General features: G+C 39.8%; 1 protein-coding gene across 2 annotated transcripts in view; it reads left to right on the top strand.

The window, feature by feature from the left end:
* The window catches only part of LOC123676239 (unconventional myosin-XVIIIa), a 136371-nt gene that overhangs the window by 61726 nt on the left and 52895 nt on the right, over positions 1-21750 (top strand). The gene's annotated exons all lie outside the window — the stretch shown is intronic.

Raw genomic sequence — 21750 nt, 5'->3', positions numbered from 1 at the left:
CAACAGTTTTTTCCTACAACTGCTAAGAAAAGTAGCGTTATCTTCATAGCTTACTCAATTTCAAAACTATGTATTGCTCATACTGTGAGAAATATTATTTCTCACGGCACTTTGCCCACACCTCGCTTGGTAGACCAATGAAATTGGGGTTTTGAGTCGTTTCTATGGAAACGCAATAAATTAGCACATACTGTCAACGAAGGCCATTTTGATTTGAATCAAGTCCATTACTTGAATTATTGAAATTTGTGCAGTTGTAGGAAAAGTATAGTGTGTAACATATGGAGAAAGTCCTTTTCTCGCTCGTGTGTTTGCGGCACTCGCCAAATACTATTTTCAGATTTGACGAAAATATTTTCAAGGGGTACAGTATAAACATCTCTAAAAAGAACTTTATCGTAATCAAGAAAACCTGTAGAAATGCATATTAATTATTTGACGTCGTACTGCAAAAAAAACTTTAAAAATTGCGTGACCAAAATATTTCAATATTAACACCTTGTGAGGATGATTTTCAGCAGAGGAGAACGAAAGCAGATTCATTTTGGAAAAGGAAAGAAACCCAAGGCACAAGGTAATTGAGTTCCATAAGGAATTCACTCTAAAACGCACAATGCACTATCAATCTCAGCTTAACAAATTACAAGGTGATCATCAATACTGAACAATAATTATCATGAATTGAAAAATGTAATTCTTTCGAAGATGGTGGATGCGCAATGCTGTTGCAAACAACATTTCCATTTCATCCAGCAACTATAGTAGCGCTTTCCTAGCAAAAACCGCAATAAAGATAACTGATGCATAAGATTAGGGCTATTATTATTATTATTTGAACTGGGGTCGTTTTGGTTCGGTAAGCCTTCCGGGAACTGCGACCATGCAGATCTTTTGTTCACTACCCTACTCATTCATAGAAACCCTGGTATCCAGAACCGGCTTACCCATGTGAATGGTTCTTAGTCCAGCCAGCTCCGGACACTTGCATATCAAGTGTTCGGCTGTTTCTGCTTCCGATCCACAGAGCCTGCAAATCTCGTCTGCTGACTTTCCCATACGGTACAAATGATGTTTGTAACGATAGTGCCCCGTCAGCAGTCCCACCATCACCCGAAGCTCGGCTCGCGGCAGCTTCAGGAGCTTTTTGGCCTAGGTAGGTGAAATCTTCACGAATTTCTTTGCCTGAACAAGTCTCGAAGTGTTAGTCCAGTGGATTGTCCTGCTGTTCAACTCCCATAGCTGGACCGCAGCTTTCTTTTTCTATCCCACAGAAAGGCTGATGTACTTTTTGCAAGCTCATCACCTCTTTCATTTCCTTCAACCCCACAGTGCCCTGGTACCCATAGTAGAGTCACCTTATTTCCTCTGGCCAGTTGCTTTATGGTGTTACGGCACTCCCAAGTCAGCAAAGACCCCTGACAACACGATTCCAGGGATCTCAGCGTGGTTTGGCTGTCCGTGGTGATGTAGATATGAGCCCCCTTGAGGTTCATTTTGATACACTTCTGGGCGCATACATAAACAGCCATTATCTCGGTCTGTAGAATCGAGGGCTCACTTCTCAGGGCTTTAGAGATCCTCAGTTTAGGTCCGTATATCCCAATGCCGGTGCCCTTCTCTGTTTAGATTAGGGCTGACAACCGGCCAAAATATCTTCTTGGCAGATGAATACAGTTTGTATATCTTAAATAACTAAATCAGTACATGCCATTCAGTATCCTTATTGAAATTAAGGAATTCGAATCCACTTAAGATGAAATTGGCGGATATTCCATATTCATCCTTAATCTGTTATCAGTGGTGTATCGGTGTTTACGGCGATTATGGATATAAAAACTCTCATGAAAAAGTAAAATATGAATTGTAATTTCAATGGACACACGAAATAATAAAAATAAAAAACAATATACAAAATTCTGCATATACATATACATAAGGTACTCAATCAATCAAAATTCATATTTTTGAAAAAAAAATGATTTACACAAGATACAGGTGTCTGCATCAGTTCAGAAATAATTCGAAACTCTATTATGAATTGATAAATTTCACCTTTTTCCAAAAAAATCCAATAGATCGTTAAATAATAGAAACTTCGCAGTTTCATTATAGTCACATATTTTCATTCCCACATACCTAATGAACTTAGAAATTTTATTGACTCTGGTACGTATCTATCTGCTTATGACTGAATTGAGTTATAAATCAATTCGATTGATTACTTTGTTATTACTGTGAAAGCTGAACGGCGTTCTTAATCTTCTCGGCCTTCTTCTATCGTAGATTTTAAAGCCTAATAAATCAGATTCAAGATTTCCGCCTTCTACTTGTTTCGCTCAGTTGAAATAAATCAACTTTATTGTTCAAACTGATGAATCTATGAGGTTGTTAAAGAAGAAATTTTCACTGTATCAAAAATTCGTATGAAAAATTTAACAAAATGTAATGTATGTCGGTGGTGAATCGTCGTTTTTGAAGAAGTACGGACCAATGATTCCACCAGCCCATAAAGCGCATCAAACAGTCAGTTTTTCTGGATGTAACGGTGTTTCGACATGCACTTGAGGATTAGCTTCACTCCAAATGCGGCAGTTTTGTTTGTTGACGTAGCCATTCAACAAGAAGTGCGCTTCATCGCTAAATAAAATAAAATCGACGTAGTGCGCGATACGTATTCCGCACAGAACCATTATTTTCGAAATAATAATTGCACTATTTGCAAGCGTTGTTCAGGCGTGAGTCTATTCATAATGAATTGCCAAACTGAGAATGAATCACTTGACAGCTGTTAAATCTGTCGCCATCTTGAACAGTTATGCCAACTTAAAGTTATATACCTCGAAAAAAAAAACTACCTATACATAACGATTCAATCCTTCATTCAATGAGGGTAATAAGGAATTATGTTTATGTTATTTATTATACAGGCGGCTTACTCGGCTTAGTGAAGGCGGTTTGGACATTTTTATTACCGGGAATATTGACAAACGCAGCAGAGCGGAATGACCGAATGTTGTTCTTAAGAATCGAGGATGAAATATGAAAGGGTGTCCAGCAAACTGGGCCGAATTGCCGCCCCTCAAAAAGAAGCGCCTGAAACGCTTCATTATTTCACCTCTAACGCCGGTCCTGCCGAAATTGCATTTATTACAAACTTACGCTTTTATTTGTTGGAAAATAAATATAATTCAATATTTGTAGATCGAGTAAATCAATCGTTTGATCTTTACAAAAAATGAGAATTAGTAGGTTCGAAATTTGATGAAATATTACTTCTGATCCATAATCATTCAAAATTAGTGTCGCTGAAGGTAACGGGAGTTTTTTTTTTTTGGGTATATAACTTTAAGTTGTCATTACTGTTCAAGATGTCGATCGATTTAACAGCTGTCAAGTGATTTATTCTCAGTTTGGTTTGGCAATTCATCATGAATAGACTCACACCTGAACAACGCTCGCAAATAGTGCCCAAAATGAGATTGCCGTTGTTCCCGATTTTCATAAGCGAATTTTGTTTAGCGATGAAGCGCACTTCTGGTTGAATGGCTACGTCAACAAACAAAACTGCCGCATTTGGAGTGAAGCTAAGCCTCAAGTGTATGTCGAAACACCGTTATATCCAGAAAAACTGACTGTTTTGTGCGCTTCATGGGCTGGTAGAATTATTGGTCCGTACTTCTTCAAAAACGATGATGGCCAGAACGTTACAGTCAATGGTGAACGGTATAGAGCCATGATTACTAACTTTTTCATTCCTGAATTGAACAACTATGATGTCCAGGAGCTGTGGTTCCAACAAGACGGCGCAACATGCCACACAGCTCGTGCCACAATCGATTTATTGAAAGACACGTTTGGTGACCGCATAATTTCACGTTTTGGACCTGTGAATTGGCCTCCAAGATCTTGTGATTTAACACCGCTAGACTACTTTCTGTGGGGCTATGTAAAGTCATTGATCTATGCGTATAAGCCACAAACCCTTGACCATTTGGAAGACAACGTTCGCCGTGTTATTGCCGATATACGGCCACAAATGTTGGAAAAAGTCATCGAAAATTGGACGTCCAGATTGGACTACATCCGAGCCAGCCGTGGCGGTCATATGCCAGAAATCATATTTAAAATGTAATGCCACAAGATTATCTTGCGGATAAATAAAATTCATGTCAATCGAATAATCCATCGTTGTTTTATTGCAATTTAAAGTTTTATAGCTCTAAAAATACACCTTTAGAAGGACCTATTAGTCAGATTCAGCTGATGCGTTTGTATCAGATCTCTTGTTCAGCCGATGTTGCAAATTCAATTCCCAGTTCTAAGGCAAAACTCAAATGTGTCTTCAAGCTAGAAAGACGTTATTCTCACCTAGTGGCGTTTTGTGAGATGAAATGGGAGATAATTTGAATCAATTACTCCAATAGTACGTTCCAATAATTGCCCATACATTATACCTTGGGATGCAAATTCAAGATCATCTCTTTATTCCATCATTATGTCTCTTCTTTCGACAATTATGTCCGAGATTACTTTTCGATATTGAAACAGAAAGAAAACCCCTTGAAATTATATATCGCTCAACGTGATTCCTGTTCATCAACTATGAATTATCATCGGATCTATAATGCGCACTTGAACATTACCATAATAATGTTTACTTGTTAGCCTCGAATTTTTCATTTCTCGAAAACGTACTTTGCTTTCACCATGAGATCTTGCGCATCCTTTTGAATATTTAACGGCACTGCTAGCAGTCGTTAAAGGCAGGTTTATCAACGCTGAACACTCGTCTCGAGTTTCATATCGGAGATGGCTTAAAGGAGCACATACAATGGGGGGTCTCCTGTTGAAGACGAGAACTGACTGGCTAAATTGAAATGACACAAAAATTGATTCATGCTGGCGGAGTGGTGACTTATCTTTAATATTTTATTGTAATGACCCTTCTGAGATTTACAAAGATTCGAGATTTTAATTCTGTGTCATTCATTACCTGCTTATTTGGAATAGGTGTTACTTGTACGAAAGCCATATGTTATTAAAATTCATCAAAAGCGTGTTCATAACTGTTGAGGAATTAGAATCTGGACATTGAAAATGATATTATAAACAAAAAGAACTTGCAAAACCAGGATGTCGACAAAAAATATGGCAAGGATGCTGTAACTCTTTGGTACCCAGAATATTCGATATTTTACCAACTCAAATTAAAGGTATTGAAAACTACAGAACATTCACAAAAGAAGTGACGAAGTGCACAATGCAGGGAAATACATAAAACTATGATAAATGAAAATGCTAACTCAAAATAATATATTAATAACGGGTGTTTTTTTTTCGAGGTATATAACTTTAAATTGGCATTACTGTTCAAGATGACGACCGATTTAACAGCTGTCAAGTGATTTATTCTCAGTTTGGTTTGGCAATTCATCATGAATAGACTCACGCCTGAACAACGCTTGCAAATAGTGCAATTTTATTTCGAAAATAATGGTTCTGTGCGGAACACGTATCGCGCACTACGTCCATTAGCGATGAAGCGCACTTCTGGTTGAATGGCTACGTCAACAAACAAAACTGCCCCATTTGGAGTGAAGCTAATCCTCAAGTGTATGTCGAAACACCGTTACATCCAGAAAAACTGACTGTGGCTCCAACAAGACGGCGCAACATGTCACACAGCTTGTGCCACAATAGATTTATTGAAAGACACGTTTGGTGACCGCCTAATTTCACGTTTTGGACCTGTGAATTGGCCTCCAAGATCTTGTGATTTAACAACGCTAGACTACTTTCTGTGGGGCTATGTAAAGTCATTGGTCTATGCGGATAAGCCACAAACCCTTGACCATTTGGAAGACAACATTTGCCGTGTTATTGCCGATATACGGCCACAAATGTTGGAAAAAGTCATCGAAAATTGGACTACATCCGAGCCAGCCGTGGCGGTCATATGCCAAAAATCATATTTAAAATGTAATGCCACAAGATTATCTTGCGGATAAATAAAATTCATGTCAATCGAATAATCCATCGTTGTTTTATTGCAATTTAAAGTTCTATAGCTCTAAAAAAAACATCCTTTATAAGGTGTGTACTTAAAATCTGCGATTATTTTCGTAATGAATTCTGCGAATCATTATTATTGATTCTTTTCAAATAAACGTTATTATTCTTTGCTGAAAATTCTAAAATGATGGGCAATTCTGTGAAATGACAATCCGCTTTTTCTTGGAACAACCACGCAATATTTACTATAGAAATAGAATAATGAATGGAAGCTTATCATTCAAAAGTAGGTTCTAGTCAATCCAAATACCGAAAGTTTTAAATAAATTCAATAAATTATCTGAATTATTCAAACACTCATTAATTTTTAGATTTTCAGATGAGTATTTTATTCTTTTCATGCCCTGATACCAATTGTAAATGTGTACCGTATTCGAATGACAATAACCCATATTTTGAACTTGAGGTAGGTACAGGAGTCTATCAACCGGCGAAGAAATTTACCATTTTTACGATTTCTCGATTTCACAACAATCGGTTTATTAGGATATGGTTATGAAATGCAGAATATTCACTCAACTAGCCAGTATAAGCTTCAATTCCCATTGCGTGATACTCCTTAGCAAATCGAAGTAGTATACCTACCGCTAAATAATGATGTACAGGGGGTCGTTGGGTCAAAAATTCATAAATTAATAACGCCGAACGTTAATAATAATAACTAAGATAATAAACAGACAAATACGCAGCAGTTAGTTACCCAACTACATATATGTATATATGTGAAAACATTCGAATGGCGGTACCGACTTGACGCGGAGCGAAAGCTATCAAAATTTATCTGCAGATTTCACCGTTGCTTGCACTTGCATATCTCGATTTATTGGCGGGTTGCTGACTGAGGTCAATAACGCGAGGATTTCGAAACTTACGTGAAGATCTCATAGAGAATAGTTTCCAAAGGATTATTGAAAAATTCTTCGAAATGAATATATGATGTAATTTGTGATTTTATGATTCGATGGTACATAATTTGTCAAGAGTGAATATGGCAACATAAAATTAACAGAGTGTCCCACATAAAACAGTTCCGCCGCTTATTTCCGCAAGATGTCGAGACAGGTCAATTTTTATTAGGAAAGGGACATAGTTTCAGTGCAAATTCGTTGGTGTATGATCATCCCCATATGGCAACCCACTTAAGAATCTTAAATAGCCATAGGGGTCGATTGTAGCAAACAAAGAATTATTGGTTTATTTTCAACCTATGTTTTTCCTTCAAGAATGGAGATATCGGTATGAATGAAACAAACATTGTTCAGAAAATATGCTACTTGAAAATGTACTGAGAAATATCATTCAGGTCTTAAATTTTTCTTTCAGGATATTCAGAAATTAATCGACATCGGGATGTGATGCAGATGAAAGCATCAGAAACCTTTAACAAATGTCTAAGTTGTTTCCAGACCAATATAAGAGACCAGAATTCTCTCAAATGAAAGTCCGCGAGCAAAATCACTATAGGAAAAAAATATCCGAAAATTGATTATTTGTCATTTCATTTTGAATAATCTTCAAGTCACTATTTTTGTTTGATCTTTCTTTACACTGGATTTCTATTCATTCATTTAGGTTCCAATTGATAGATTTTCATAATTGGTAGATATTCTTCGGACTTCTTCTATAAGTATAAGTTATAATGAGATCTTAGTGAATGGTCCCTGTTGCTAAAAACAACGGCGATAGTCTCTAATAATATTCACACAAATCTTTGTTAAGTCTGGTAGGTTTTCCAGAGCACCAGAATTGCATGCCTTATGCGATGATATGTATACCTTTAAATAGGAGTCCAACTGGATTTAGACAACACAGAACAGAGGGAAATGGAATAGAATAGGAGACCTATGTCCAATAATGGACGCAAAGGATTCCGTGATGATGATGATGAAGTAGCTTGTTTTCTGTTGTGCTGATTTACTGTGGTTTATTTTCATTCTTCATTTAATAGGCCGATTTTGCATGTTGATTTGTAGCTGGTATCTTGTATTTACATCAACCGAGAGGATATCAAAGTCATTAGCAAAGGCAGTTATTGTTGTCTCATCGGTTTCTGATAAATCTCTTGTGGGAAGAAGGTGAAGCAATAGTTATTTTAACCCTGCGGCACTCTAGCTCATATTAGGTACCGTCGTCCGAGATAATGGCTGTTTATGCTTATGCGCCCAGGAGTGTCTCAAAATGAACCTCTAGGGGGCGCATATCGTCGGCTAAGAGTGTAAATCTGCTATGTCCATAATGAACAATTTCGCAGGAGACCAAAAAAACCGTACAGTAAAGTGTTATAATAATAATAATAAGAGAGTTTATTCATGAAAATACATTCAATAGAGTTTATTGAATGTATTATCATGAATAAACTCTCGTGGTTTGGCTGTCCGTGGTGATGTAGATAATATCTACATCACCACGGACAGCCAAACCACGCTGAGATCCCTGGAATCGTGTTTCCAGGGGTCTCTGCTGACTTGGGAGTGCCTTAACACCATAAAGCAACTGGCCAGAGGAAATAAGGTGACTCTACTATGGAAACAAGGGCACTGTGGGGTTGAAGGAAATGAAAGATCGGATGAACTTGCATAAAGTGCATCGAGGTTAAGATCTGCCGGACCTGACCCTTTCTGTGGGATAGGAAAAGACCAAAATGAAACTGCGGTCCAGCTTTGGGAGTTGAACAGTAGGACAATCCACTGGACTAACACTCCTAGACTTGTTCAGGCAAAGAAATTCGTGAAGATTTCACCTACCTACGCCAAAAAGCTCCTGAAGCTGACGCGAGCCGAGCTTTGGGTGATGGTGGGACTGCTGAAAGGGCACTGTCGGTACAAACATCATTTGTACCGTATGGGAAAGTCAGCAGACGAGATTTGCAGGCTCTGTGGATCGGAAGCAGAAACAGCCGAACACTTGATATGCAAGTGTCCGGAGCTGGCTGGCCTAAGAACCATTCACATGGGTAAGCCGGTCCTGGATACCAGAGAGGTAACGGCCAAGGCTCCTAAGGAGGTTGTTAATTTTATTAACGTCGTTGACGACCTCCCTGGGTTTCTATGAATGAGTAGGGTAGTGAACAAAAGATGTGCATGGTACAGTTCCCGGAAGGCTTACCGAACCAAAACGACCCCAGTTCAAATAATAATAATAAGTACTGTCGTGAGAAGGTTTTTCCTCAATACAGCAGAAATATTGACATGTTAGCTCAGGTAATTCAGAGTGACTAATGCACTCTCGAGTCTCCTCGATGTCATCAGATTTGTAAAACCATTATAGTTAACATAATTGCAAACATTTCTCTATTCTTTCTCTGTGCTTGCTCTCCCCACATCCACACAGTTGCATAAACTGTCTACTTGAAGTCGATAATGAGTTATCTGCAGTTCTATTCACATATATGTACTTCCGATCATTTCCGATCTTTCGGCGGCATAACATAACAGCAATACTTTCCAACGAAAGAATTCATCTTATCTGCCCACCAGAAGTATTCAGATACTTTTCCTTTCATCTCTTCCTTTCGTAACCGCCTTGTCATTTCTCCCGGCCTCTATCTATAATCACGAGGACCACAATAATTAAGACTCGGACGTCGAGATCGAATCGTACCATGGCGATTCATTAGCGATCCAAGGTACCGCTGATCACCAGAAGGTCCCTCGGGCCCTCGGCCCGACCCAGTCGACAGGTTCGCGAGATTAACTGGGTTAGAACGGTGTTCTAGCGACCGGAGAGGGGACAGTCTTCGGTTATTGACTCGCTCTCTCGACTGCCAAGAAGTGGGTAGAAAGTGGACGGCGTAGGTGAAACGCCCTTTGACACGGTTGCGACGGTGAGCTCTTCTTCTTGGGCTGGTTTTTGTAATGAGGACGTAACAAGAAACATGTTGTATCTTGAGGTTGGACTCAAGTCTTCGCTAACCTTAATTATACGGAAAGGATTTTTTATGGTACTTACAGGTTGCGTCTCAGTAATATAACCTAAGATAGAACAGTTAGTGTTAGATTTTCTAGGTTCTTATTAGTCCGATGTGATCTACGAGATTTTCCAGGCATACTATGTTCCGTTCATTTTTTGTGACTACTTCATCGCATGGTATCTATCTTCTTCTTCTTCCGGCGTCCAAATAGGCACAATGCCTGTTCCACATCGCAACTCGTCTCTTGTAGGTAGATTATCCATTCATCGTTTTCGGGGTCTTACAGGGATTCGTTTTCCTAATGGTGATTTATAACTAACGATCTTCACGATTGTGTCCTCGGGAGCTGTGATCATTCCAATGAACTTTCCTGTTCAGTACCCAATCGTTGATGTTGTAGAGGGTGTTTTTTTAAGCTATAGATCTTTAAATTAATTTAAAACAAGGATGGACTATTCGATTGACATATATTTCATTTATCCGCAAGATAATCTCGTGGCATTCCATTTTTAATATGATTTCTGGCATATGACCGCCACGGCTGGCTCGGATGTAGTCCAATCTGGACGTCCAATTTTCGATGACTTTTTCCAACATTTGTGGCCGTATATCGGCAATAACACGGCGAATGTTGTCTTCCAAATGGTCAAGGGTTTGTGGCTTATCCGCATAGACCAATGACTTTACATAGCCCCATAGAAAGTAGTCTAGCGGTGTTAAATCACAAGATCTTGGAGGCCAATTCACAGGTCCAAAACGTGAAATTAGGCGGTCACCAAACGTGTCTTTCAATAAATGGATTGTGGCACGAGCTGTGTGACATGTTGCTCCGTCTTGTTGGAACCACAGCTCCTGGACATCATGGTTGTTCAATTCAGGAATGAAAAAGTTAGTAATCATGGCTCTATGCTGATCACCATTGACTGTAACGTTCTGGCTATCATCGTTTTTGATGAAGTACGGACCAATGATTCCACCAGCCCATAAAGCGCACCAAATAGTCAGTTTTTCTGGATGTAACGGTGTTTCGACATACACTTGAGGATTAGCTTCACTCCAAATGCGGCAGTTTTTATTGTTGACGTAGCCATTCAACCAGAAGTGCGCTTCATCGCTAAACAAAATAAAATGGACGTAGTGCGCGATACGTATTCCGCACAGAACCATTATTTTCGAAATAAAATTGCTCTATTTGCAAGCGTGAGTCTATTCATGATGAATTGCCAAACCAAACTGAGAATAAATCACTTGACAGCTGTTGAATCGGTCGCCATCTTGAACAGTAATACCAACTTAAAAATTTTTAACAAACCAAGGGGCATCTATTGTCCATCTTAGATATTTATCTTCCGTTGATTGAATTCTCTTGATGTGGTTCTTTGCCGCGTATCCCCACTGAGCCGTACGTGAGTTGGGGTCTGGCAACGGCTTTAATTATCCTGAGTTTGGTGTTTATGTCCATTCGGCTTCTTCTTCCAATGATTGGGTATATCCGAAGATCATCCTTAAAATACATTTCTGGGCAATAAAAATTCTGTTGAATAGAACAGAACAACCGCATGTGTCGATATTAAAAGTGATGGCTATAAGGCTATAAAAATGCATCAACAGTTAAGGTATACGGTATACCTCAATCTGCTGATGGCGTAGAAAGAGTCTAGATCTATTTTGTTTGTATATTATTTTGTTTGTATATTCGGCTTGAGCCATGAGTTGATACGATTTGGAACTAATCAACTTTGAAAAGGGTTTGGGCTTCCACTGTCTGGATTGGAAATCAAACAACATTTGTCTGCTCTATAAAATAAGTGTAAGAGTAAACCCCTTGATTAGATGACAATACCTTCAGAAGCATTCAAGCTCTTTCAGCACAAGTAGATATGACAAAAATAATCTCTTATAAACTGATTTTCAGTTTGGTCTTAGCTGATAATATTCATATTACGGAAGCAACAAGAAGACTGCAACCAGTTAGTTATCAAGATCGTCGATATATTACATCGATTGAGAAAAACTTTCTAGCATTATATAATAACCCATTATTTGTTATTTCATTCCAAAAATCAATAATACGCTTCGGTTTTCTAATTCATTAAGTGTTCTTCTCGTCATTCATCTATTGACAGGTGCAATAATCTTTTCGAAACTCGCGCTAAGTGCACTTCAAACAACAACTGGAATCTTCCTAACCTCAATCTCGTCGGCTGCTCCCGTGAGCTAGCGTTCGCGCTGCGATCTCTTTCTCTCTCTTCAACGTTCGGACCAATCGAAAAAGAGTCAAAAGTGAGAGGCTCGGCTTTTTTCGGCCGATAGAAGGAACAAACGGGCCAGAAAACGGGTTTGCGTTCTTTCCACGCTGAGCACAGACGTGTTTTATCGTCTTCTAGCAGGCACGGCGTGAGAGACGTGTGAAAAAAAAAACACCTGTTATTGTTGATGTTTCTGCTGCACAGTCTTTGCATTGCTGGTCCTCCGCCTCGGATTTCTCCGATGCGGGAGAGGATGGGGGTCTCGGGTAATGGGAAAAGTTCGAAATCGAGCCCCCGGGGCAAGATTTCACTACTTGTTTTGTCCGATTGCTATGTTGGGAAGTCGGTTATGAAATTCGTCGCAAATCAAGTTTGCCGAAGAATGTATCTTGGCAGGTTGTAATTACAGAATCGCCTTGGTTACATTGAATTGAATTGGCAATTCAAAGAAAAATATTTTAGATTTAATTCTAGTTAAATCAGATTTTTGCTATGTCAGAAATTCTGATGATCGTGAGGTCTATGATTAGGGCAGATGGTAATTATATAAGGTCCTGCATACATGGCTGGGTCATCAATGTCTCTAGTTAAGAAAGAGGATTCCAATTTGTTACCAGTTAATGTTTCAAAATTAATTATGATCACTTTGTATAATCCAGAACTAATTTTTTTTCTGTATAGAAGTAACCAATCAGTCTACTCAAAAAAACATTTCTATATCTGTGGCTGGTTTCTTCATTAATTATTATCAATTGAAAAACTCCATATTTTCAATTTTTCGCTATCGATCTGAAGAAACTCATCATTATTTGACCTAGACGTTTTTGAATTCAGTGTAATATTTAACAGCTGTCAAGTGATTCATTCTCAGTTTGGTTTGGAAATTCATCATGAATAGACTCACGCCTGAACAACGCTTGCAAATAGTGCAATTTCATTTCGAAAATAATGTTTCTGTGCGGTATACGTATCACGCACTACGTCCATTTTTTCGTCGACAAAATCGTCCATCAGAGCAGTTAATTCGATTAACCATGGAACGTTTTCGCACCACGTTTACTCTTATTGATAACTCGCATCCCCAGAGACACCGCACGGTGCGTACAGAAGAAGCTATTGCTGCTGTAGAGCGTAGCATTAAGGAAGACCCGAATGAGTCTATCCACCATCGAGCACAGGAATTGGATCTGGGTCCATCCACTTTATGGAAGATTTTGCGGAAGGATCTTGGTTTGCGTGCTTACAAAATCCAACTCGTGTAAGAATTGAAGCCAAACGATCAAGTGAGGCGTAGATTCGTCGAATGGGCCCAAAATGAGATTGCCGTTGTTCCCAATTTTCATAAGCGAAATTTGTTTAGCGATGAAGCGCACTTCTGGTTGAATGGATACGTCAACAAACAAAACTGTCGCATTTGGAGTGAAGCTAATCCTCAAGTGTATGTCGAAACACCGTTACATTCAGAAACTGACGGTTTGGTGCGCTTAATGGGCTGGTGGAATCATTCATTGGTCCGTACTTCTTCAAAAACGATGATGGCCAGAACGTTACAGTCAATGGTGATCGGTATAGAGCCATGATTACTAACTTTTTCATTCCTGAATTGAAGAACCATGATGTTTAGGAGCTCTGGTTCCAACAAGACGGCGCAACATGTCACACAGCTCGTGTCACAATCGATTTATTGAAAGACACGTTTGGTGACCGCCTAATTTCACGTTTTGGTCCTGTGAAAGGGCCTCCAAGATCTTGTTATTTAACACCGCTAGACTACTTTCTGTGGGTCTATGTGAAGTCATTGGTCTATGCGGATAAGCCACAAACCCTTGACCATTTGGAAGACAACATTCGCTGTGTTATTGTCGATATGCGGCCACAAATGTTGGAAAAAGTCATCGAAAATTGGACGTCCAGATTGGACTACATCCGAGCCAGCCGTGGCGGTCATATGCCAGAAATCATATTTGAAACGTAATACCACAAGATTATCTTGCGGATAAATAAAATTCATGTCAATCGAATAATCCATCGTTGTTTTATTGCAATTTAAAGTTCTATAGCTCTAAAAAACACCGTTTATCTTTGTTTTCGAACACACTGTTTATATGAAAATAATTTTGAGTTGTGCTTTTGACTACACATCGCAAAAAAAGGTTTTCAAAATATATTTATTTAAATCCCTATAATCAGATATGTGTCTGTGATGGGTTACTCGCTATATTATGATAAAATATATTTTCACGAATTACAAAATATAAAAAAATTTACTTCTACAAATACCCAGATGGAGAAATTATGACATCAAGTTCATTAAAGAATCGATTATTTGGATAATATTCATAATGATAAGAATAATTATGATATTAATAAAATAATAAATAATGTTAATCATGTCAATGATATTGAAATAAATGGAGTGAAAAATGATTCAATTACTATAGCTGATAACGTAACAGAAGGAGAATCAAATGAATTTTGTGAATTATAAACGATATTGAACAAGAATATGATAATTACTCAATTGATATTGATATTCATTCACACGCAAAATTTCAACTTGATTAGATCTATCGCCTCTGGAATATTGAGTTTTGCGATATTTTTCCTGAATTCTCTATGGTTCTGATGTGACATTTTTTCCAATATTCTTTTTGAACTTTATATGTATCTTTTTGATGGTGTGATAAGCTTGAAATAGTTATTGCTCATTCAATTTCATTTTCAACATTCAATTTTGAGCGGAATGGTCGTTTCGAAATCATCAGAAATTCAAAACTCCTAGTCGGATTTTGTCCATTAACGAACTCAAGGTTCGAGATTCGAACCAACCCTGAAAAGTCGCTCAAAAAAGGAATAATTATGAAATTGAAAATGTTCTCAGTACACTGTATATATTTTAGATTAGGGATGAAAATGAATAATGATAGATTTTGAAAAAATTACGTTATTTATTATGTTCAGCTATCGTTCTTTCAGTCGATGTCTAGCGGTAACGCCATTCTCGATAACAATCGATATTTATAGTCAATTATATGATAAAAGTATCCGCTCGATTGGCTCCGTACGTGATCGTATGTCGGTCATTGTTGATGGGTCTTGCAGTTTTAGCCCCGAATAACTAGCAAAAATGCGCAGTCGTGAGCATGTTTCAGGTCGAACGCGACGAGTCGTGAAAATGAGTTCTCGTCTTCGCCTTATATGACGAAATTAGCGTTAATCATTTCATATTGGTGTTTCAATATCGGAAGTGTCCTTTTAATACTTCCTATCCTCATTTGAAAATAAGTCACCGTCCTGTCCTGTCGTTGAAAACTTCTCAACATGAATGTAAAAAATTGGATCTATTCCTAGATCGCTTCAGAAGATGATCGGTGTTTTTCAACGCGGGATTCGTACACTGCCCGAAAGATAAGAGAAACTATTGGCCAGCGATGGACAATACTGATCTAACAGCTGTCAAGTGATTTATTCTCAGTTTGGTTTGGCAATTCATCATTAATAGACTCACGCCTGAATAACGCTTGCAAATAGTGCAATTTTATTTCGAAAATAATGGTTCTGTGCGGAATACGTATCGCGTACTACGTCCATTTTATCGTCGACAAAATCGTCCATCAGAGCAGTTAATTCGATCAACCATGGAACGTTTTCGCACCACGTTTACTCTTATTGATAACTCGCATCCCCAGAGTTGCCGCCGTACGGTGCGTACAGAAGAAGCTATTGCTGCTGTAGAGCGTAGCATTGAGGAAGACCCGAATGAGTCTCTTCGCCATCGAGCACAGGAATTGGATCTGTGTCCATCCACTTTATGGAAAATTTTGCGGAAGGATCTTGGTTTGCGTGCTTACAAAATCCAACTCGTGCAAGAATTGAAGCCAAACGATCATCAAATAAGGCGTAGATTCGTCGAATGGTCCCAAAAAGAGATTGCCGTTGTTCCCGATTTTCATAAGCGAATTTTGTTCAGCGAGGAAGCGCACTTCTGGTTGAATGGCTACGTCAACAAACAAAACTGCCGCATTTGGAGTGAAGCTAATCCTCAAGTATATGTCGAAACACCGTTACATCCAGAAAAACTGACTGTTTGGTTCGCTTTATGGGCTGGTGGAATCATTGGTCCGTACTTCTTCAAAAACGATGATGGCCAGAACGTTACAGTCAATGGTGATCGGTATAGAGCCATGATTACTAACTTTTTCATTCCTGAACTGAACAACCATGATGTCCAGGAGCTGTAGTTGCAACAAGACGGCGCAACATGTCACACAGCTCGTGCCACAATCGATTTATTCAAAGACACGTTTGGTGACCGCCTTATTTCACGTTTTGGACATGTGAATTGGCCTCCAAGATCTTGTGATTCAACACCGCTAGACTACTTTCTGTGGGGCTATGTAAAGTCATCGAAAATTGGACGTCCAGATTGGACTACACGAGCCGGCCGTGGCGGTCATATGCCAGAAATCATATCTAAAATGTAATGCCACAAGATTATCTTGCGGATAAATAAAATTCATGTCAATCGAATAATCCATCGTTGTTTTATTGCAATTTAAAGTTCTATATCTCTAAAAAAAACACCCTTTATATTCCAAAAACTTTATTTTCAGGGATGTAATTATTTCTCGGTTTCTTCCGAAAATTTTCAAAACGACGTCAAACTCCATAATGGATAACCTTACAATGTGAACGCGAAATATTTAAAGGACAGTAATTCCGTATCCTAGCTACTTATTATTACTAATTATTACCTAAATTCCCACAGTTTGTTAGCTTGTTTCCTTGTGCAAATAAGCTCAATTAACAGTTAATACACAACAATGACCGAAACATCTGTCATGCCTTAAAAGTCGATATTTACAATGTACAACTCCCTAGAATTTCTCTCTCAACACCTTCACCGGAACGTCTCAATCCATCTTTCACCAGTCGCGCTGTTTATTCATCGGAGTACATGGCTAGGACTGGTTTTCTATTCCCATTCAGCATTTAGACAACACAATCGGACGTTTAGATTCTTATAAGGCGCTATAATTCTTCTTACAATGCGGTTTGTGGCCATCTTAACTGTTTTTATCTGATCCGACTTGGTATTCTTCAGTGTTGCTGCACTCGAATCGAGAGTGACTATCTTTGGTCGTTCGTTATTTGCGATACGTACAGATGAAAGGTAATGGTGGTCAATGCGTACTAAACGGTGCACTCTCGATGGACGGTCTGCGATAAGTTCTGAGAAATTTCAATGGAGTGTATGTCTGCTTAACTCCCAAGTATTGGTTTCGTTCGATCTCGGGTCTGGTTTTCAGTAGAATTAATTCCTTATGATGCTTTTCTGTGCGCAAGGATGGTGTTTGATTGATGCATGGTCAACCGGATGCTTGGAGACCTATTAGTTTCTTTTACTGTCGAGGGCATGGCAGTTTCAATTGATTTACAGGGAACGAATTGTTATTGTACATATAATGTAAAAAAGATGTGTAATTCTTCGGGATGTCGAAGAATGTGTCATGTCGGTTGTAAAACTCAAGAGATTTACTGGGGTTGGGAAAGTTCGAGAACAAGACGGTTGTACCAGATGTGTTACATCTGTTTATCAGGTTCTAGTCCTTCTAGAATATTCGATTTCCAGGAATCCGCGAAGATTTTTGGGGGCGGTACGGCAAAAGCTCTTATTGGACTAGGGGATGGTACCTTCCCCTAAGGGTGTGGTCAAACCGAGAGAAGGGAGGTCTATATTCGAGAGAGGGTATTTCCAATCGGCAGAGAGGACAGTTCAAATTAAACCGAAGACGGGTACAGATGGTACAGTTCAACTTAAGCCGAAGACGAGTCGAGATCGGTCGGTCAACTTAAGACGTAAGACGAAAATACGGTTCGCGGACTAGATTAAGACGAGTAGCGAACAAGTTAGAGACGAGAAGACCGAAAACTTGAAGTACGACGAAGACGTGACATATCGAAGACGTTTCGAGTAATTGAACTAGAGTGAAAGACGAAATTCAGTACCGTGGTGAGTAACTTGTAATTAAGACGTAATTAAGATCTTTTCAATAATGAGTTTGTACTGTATAATTGTGGCTTTGTAAATAGATGTAAATAATTCAAAAGAGTTTAATTATTACAAATTCAACAAAGTCACGGAGAAAAAGACGAAAGGCCAGGTAATCGAATCATACCTCTAGACGATCGATTAACCAAGCCTACATTCATACCATTATATCGCTTCCCCCAACAAGGGCATTGGGGTTCATTATAGATCTCACACCCTCATCAGGTGGCTTTAACGTCCAGGCTTACGCCGACGACATAGTGGTGACTGTTAGAGGCAAGCATTGGGGCCCAATAAGTAGCCGAATGCAACTTGCTCTCAGAATTATTGAAAATTGGTGCGGGGAATAGGGGCTTACTGTCAACCCCTCGAAAACATCAATAATTCCGTTCACTAGAAGAAGGAATCTCGACCTCAGAGCTCTGGTCTTAAATGGTCAGACTCTGCACTTCTCTAGTGAGTGTAAATATCTAGGTGTTATCCTCGACAGTAAACTGAACTGGGGGAAACATATAGATAAGACTCTTTCCAGAGCTACGGCGGCTATGTGGGCATGCAAAAGACTCTTTGGAAAGACATGGGGAGTGAAACCGAAAATGGTACTGTGGTTATACACAGCGGTGGTACGCCCTATTGTCACCTATGCATCTCTAGCGTGGTGGACAAAAACCGAGGAGGTCACCACACGCATCAGGTTGCAGAAACTGCAAAGGCTGGCGTGTATTGGTGTCACAGGAGCTATGCGCACAGCTCCCACGGCAGCGCTGGAGGTCATACTGACCTGCCTCTCTTACACCTACATGTGAGGCAATGTAGCCTGCTCGAAACAATAAGAATTTCCCTTAATGGAAAGCTCCTTCCTGGAAACTGGGTTGGACATATGAGGATACTGAATCAACTAGATTCAAACCTCCTCGCAAAACCATCGGATATTATGCCAACCACCTACGATTTTGAAACGCCCTTTGAAACGGTTATAAATGAGCGTCCTAGTGCAATAAGTCTCGTAAATCGTCTGGACAAAAAGTCATCCATATGGTCCACAGATGAATCAAAAACAGAGAAGGGCACCGGCATTGGGATCTTTGGACCTAAACTGAGGATCTCTAAAGCCCTGGGAAGTGAGCCCTCGATTCTACAGACCGAGATAATGGATGTTTATGTATGCGCTCAGCAGTGTCTCAAAATGAACCTCAAGGGGGCGCATATCTACATCACCACGGACAGCCAAACCACGCTGAGATCCCTGGAATCGTGTTGTCAGGGATCTCTGCTGACTTGGCAGTGCCGTAACACCATAAAGCAACTGGCCAGAGGAAATAAGGTGACTCTTCTATGGGTACCAGGGCACTGTGGGGTTGAAGGAAATGAAAGAGCTGATGAACTTGCAAAAAGTGCATCAAGGTTAACACATGCTGGACCTGGGCCTTTCTGTGGTATAGGAAAAGACCAATATAGAGCTGCGGTCCAGCTATGGGAGTTAAACAGCAGGACAATCCACTGGACTAACACTCCTAGACTTGTTCAGGCAAAGAAATTCGTGAAGATTTCACCTATCTATCTGAAGCTGTCGCGGGCCGAGCTTCGGGTGATGGTGGGACTGCTGACGGGGCACTGTCGGTACAAACATCATTCGTACCGTATGGGAAAGTCAGCAGACGAGATTTGAAAGCTTTGTGGATCGGAAGCAGAAACAGCCAAACACATGGTATGCAAGTGTCCGGAGCTGGCTGGCCTAAGAACCATTTACATGGGTAAGCCGGTCCTGGATACCATAGTAATAATAGGTAATAACGGCCAAGGCCCCTAGGGAGGTTGTCAGTTTTATTAACGTCGTTGACGACCTCCCTGGGTTTCTATGAATGAGTAGGGTAGTGAACAAAAGATCTGCATGGCAGCAGTTCCTGGAAGACTTACTGAACCAAAACGACCCCAGTTCAAATAATAATAATGTAGGCTTGGTTAATCGATCGTCTAGAGGTATGATTCGATTACCTGGCCTTTCGTCTTTTTCTCCGTGACTTTGTTCGGGTTTGTAATAATTAAACTCTTTTGAATTATTTACATCTATTTACAAAGTCACAAATATACAGTACAAACTCAGTAATGAGAAGATCCTAATTACGTCTTAATTTACAAGTTTCTCACTACGGTACTGAATTTCGTCTTTAACTCTAGTTTTAATTGCTCGAAACGTCTTCGATATGTCACGTCTTCGTCTTATTACAAGTTTCGGTCGTCTCGTCTTTAACTCGCTTGCGACTCGTCTTATTCTAGTCCGCGAACCGTCTTTTCGTCTTACGTCTTAACTTTCAACTGATTGAACTTACTCTTACCTCGAGTTAGACCGAACTTAAACTCTACTCGTCTTCGACTTAACTTGAACTGACTCTCGACCCGAACTTACTCCCCTGACCGCAACTTACCCCGTCCACTCTGAATATCCTTCCCTCCTTTCGGCTTGACCACACCCTTAGGGAAAGTACCATCCCCTAGTCCAATAAGAATCTTGCCGTACCGCCCACAAAGATCTTCGCGGATTCCTGGAAATCGAATATTCTCGAAGGACTAGTACCTGATACACAGATGTAACACATCTGGCACAACCGTCTTGTTCTCGATTTTTCCTAACCCCCCCAGTAAATCTCTTCAAGATTTACAACTCCATGACATATCTTCGACACCTCGAAGAATTACCCATCGTTTTTACATTATATGTACAATAACAATTCATTCCCTGTAAATTCATTGAAACTGTCATGCCCTCGACACTTGAAGAAACTAATAGGTTTCCAAACATCCTGTTGACCATCTCAATTAGTTACAGGGAACAATCTGGATCCTACAATAATAATAATAATAATAATGTGGTAAGGCCAAATTTGATTCGATATTTTGTAATATTCGTCTAGACCTCGACCGCTCATCCTCCGATCTGCCTCTCTCGACTCGTTCCCGCACCGAAATTCGCTTCCGGCTGCCGTCCGGGCTCTTTCCCGCGGCCACGGATCGGCATCGATCTCTCGCTGCTCCGGCCGGTACCACCTGTTGGGCCTCGGAGTGCCGGGGTACCTCCGCGCGGTTCTCAAGATCAAGTGCACACACACAATTCCAGTCGGTGTCTTCGTCTGCGGCGTGACGGTTGGCGCGTGTCGAAACGCTGGATAGCACCTCGCGTGAATGAGTTTAGCGGTCATCGATTTATCGAGTATTCATTGGTATTGGTGTCACGTGTTCTTGAGGCTTCCCGAGGGATTGATTTTGATATATAGGCAGGTTTGGAGCGTTTTTTTCTTCGTGGATTTTTTTGTGTATTGTCCACGGGTTGGTTGAGGTTTCAGGGATCAACTGGAATTTGCGTTGAACTTGAATTTGAAGATTGTTTTGAGGGACTGAAAATGTCTCAGTAATAGTAGAGCTACATTTTCTGTAAGGTAGTTCGAAATACTTCCACCGAAGTATTTCGG

This window comes from Harmonia axyridis, chromosome 3, assembly GCF_914767665.1.
Source record: "Harmonia axyridis chromosome 3, icHarAxyr1.1, whole genome shotgun sequence".
In the NCBI taxonomy this organism is placed as follows: domain Eukaryota; kingdom Metazoa; phylum Arthropoda; class Insecta; order Coleoptera; family Coccinellidae; genus Harmonia; species Harmonia axyridis.
Note: the sequence above shows the minus strand (reverse complement) of the source record. Positions and strands in the feature narration are given on the sequence as shown.